The sequence below is a fragment of the Dipodomys merriami genome, unplaced genomic scaffold, assembly GCF_024711535.1.
Source record: "Dipodomys merriami isolate MVZ:Mamm:240054 unplaced genomic scaffold, mDipMer1.0.p SCAF_441, whole genome shotgun sequence".
NCBI classification, from domain to species: Eukaryota; Metazoa; Chordata; class Mammalia; order Rodentia; family Heteromyidae; genus Dipodomys; species Dipodomys merriami.
Genome location: NW_027206004.1, coordinates 294954 through 298085, shown reverse-complemented (window position 1 = coordinate 298085; position 3132 = coordinate 294954). Strand labels below are relative to the sequence as shown.

Genomic DNA, 3132 nt, shown 5'->3' with positions numbered 1-3132 from the left:
ATTAGGTAATCATGCATATGAACAATTTTTTCACCTTCTTGGCTTTAGCTACTTTTGAAATGGTAGGTATGATAAACAATTATATTTTGATAAAAACCTTCCAATCTGAAAAGTTCTGTCTGAAATATTCATTTTTCTATGATCCCTTGGAACTAAGATTTATTTTGTTCAAGTAAGACAATTTACGCGATCAGGGTAAGATATTCTGGTTGGTCTGATCCTACATGGAAGAAGGGTAAAGTGTCAGGTAGACGTTTGTGCCAATGAGACCGCATTTGGGAAAATTTCAGCTGCAGAAGTTTAGAAGTAGCTCTTAAGCAAGGCTTACTTTGAATCCGTTAGCTACACAGAGCAAACTCAGTTGAATAAATAAGTACTTGAAAAAGCCATCCCCTTTGGACCTAACTAAAAATGCTTCAATGTATGATTAAACTAAAATGAAAAAGATTTAAAATAGTCATTGACAAAAAAATTACAAACTGAACAATATAATTATTTTCCATTATACACAGAATTTTAGGGAAATAAGATCAGTAGCATTGTTAGGAACAATAAGGTTTCCTTGTTACAAACAGGCACCCAAGGATATAATCCTGTGTAAATATTGCATCATTAACTACCTAAATTTAGAGGACATTACATGCTTCAGCAGCACATGTACCCAAATTACACCAATACAGAGATTAACATGGCAATTGCAAAGGATGATATGAAAATCTGTGAATTATTCCAGATTTTTCATTCTTCAGACGCAAGAAATGAAAAACAATTATTAAAAAGTTGATTACAAAATTACAAGTGTAACAATATATGTAATTCATATAAATAAAAGTTTGACATCAGTGTATTAAATCTTCACCTTAGAAAGGCCTTTATATAGCATAATCATTATAAAACTTTAAAATTAGACAACATTGTCATTTTATTCCAAAGAAATATACTATAAGGACCTAGTAAAAAAGGAATCTTAAACTGTTTTGGTATGGAATGCAATCTGAAAGGACACATTTATTAATGAACCTATATATTATAAAACAATGTAGAATTCAAAGTCTTATATCTAGGAAAGAATAAAATAGATTATGAGCATTATACAAACAGAATACAGAATATTTTAAAGTATAATTTTTCACATAAGCACCAGAAATATCTTTAGTTTCTTTAGTACTCATTTCAACAGATAAATTAAAATTATTTCTGAATAAAAAAAGCAAAAACTCGAGGGGGTCCAAGACGGTGACGGGGAAGTAGGGGAATGCCACAGCTCTCCAAAACCAAAAAGATAGTTTGAGTTCCAACGTTTAATCTCCCCAAGAGACCGACAACAACAACAAAAATCAACATCCAGAGAAAAACAGAAATTGAATAGAAGAATTTCACAACAGAGAAACTTGAAGACGCCTCCCCCAACGTCTATTGGCCACAAAGCAGCGTGCCAAGCCATGGCCAGCCCAGCCTGGTGGGAGCTGCCGGTGGCCCAGAGACACAGGGAGTTGTCTGCAGATCACCCGCACCAAAGACCCCTGAGGTAACAGTGTCAGACTGGCTGATCTTGACGAATGAAGAATCCTCTGAGCAGGGAACTTACACAAAGATCCCACCCCTTCCCATCACTCTCCATTGGAGCAGAGAGGCTCCATCCCACCAAAGCCACTCAGCCCCATGGCAGGAACCTCAGAGATACATGAGATGCCCACAGAACACCAGAGCAGAACTGAAAGGAACTGGTGCTGATCCAGAGAGCGCAAACAGAGACAAACCCCAGCAATCAGTACCTGCACAGAGGACCTCCCCACCCCTCGGGTGGAGGCCGGAGGCCCATCCCGTGGAGCGGACCCAAACAGTGTCAATGGAGGCACTGACAGAAAAGAAACACACAGAGCCACCACCTCTCAGCCTATCCCACAACCACCTCAATTGAACTGTGACTGCAATGGCAACCAACAACCTACATCACACAGAAACAACTAGCTCCAGGGTGATTACCCTGCAGGGGACAGTGTATTCCTCAAGGGAGACAGTGTATTCCTCAAAAGCTTGTGGGAATCCCCAGAACCCCTACCCCAAAACCTGCACCACAGGACCCACTAAAACTAGAAACTTTTCAAGAGCTCCACCAGCCCATGGATCACACTCAGCTGGCCAGGCTAGAACAAGAGAGGCCCTGGAAGGAAGCGTTAACGCCCAAGCCTTGAACAGCACCACTGGGTCAAGACACCCAACGGTGGAAGAAATTTGAACTGTGTACTCCAAGCTGCATAATCTAGGTGGGATACACAGCAGCACAGGTCCAACAGGTGTGCCCAGGCTGGGGTCTGGGACCAGGCCTGGGGATCTGGTGCCTGAGCAACATAACCAACTCCTCCCAACTGAAATCAGAAGCTGAGCATACGCCTCAGCAGAGGGGAGAAAAACAGGGAACTGCACTCCTGGTAATCATGCCTGTGACAGCAAAAGATGCAGGGGGTTCAGGACAAGAGAAGCTCAAACCCCACAAGAACCTGACCCATGTATTCTAGGCTAGGAATTGAACAACACAGGCCTCCAGCACCCGATAATAGTCAGGAGCTCAGGCTGGTAATGTGCTCAGCAGTACAGTGATTGCAAGAGGCCCTGGATCTGATTCCTCAGCAAAACATAAGCAGAAAGGGCCAGATGTGGTGCTATGGGTCAAATGGTAGGGTTCCAGCCCTGAGCTGAAGAGCTGAGGGACAGCACCCAAGACCAGAGTTCAAGCCCACAAATAGCCAAAAATATAAAACAAAACAAAACATCAGGAGACCATAGCAGACTCCAGCATCTGGGAGAGTACATCCAGCACATCCGAACTTGCCAAGAACACCTGTAGGAATAAACAGGAGCAGTCTAGGCTGCTCATCCCATGTAAAGGCGGGAACTGCCAGTGATCTACAGCAGAGAGCTGAGAATCCTGTGTGGGTCAGACCAGCAGCTGGAGGTCGGCCACCAACAGAACCGAGATCAGGTACAGACTCTCTCTACCAGCACAGAAACAGTAACCAAGCAAAGACAGACAACTATTGACCAAAACAAAATTTCAGATTAGTCTGCAATAATCCCTGAATAACCATGAGAAAATCACAGAGAAATATTACAAGGTTTATCAACACCTAG

General features: G+C 42.5%; 1 pseudogene; it reads left to right on the top strand.

The window, feature by feature from the left end:
* Positions 1-640: 640 nt before the first annotated feature.
* Positions 641-739, top strand: LOC138808145 (U6 spliceosomal RNA; annotated as a pseudogene).
* Positions 740-3132: the final 2393 nt, after the last annotated feature.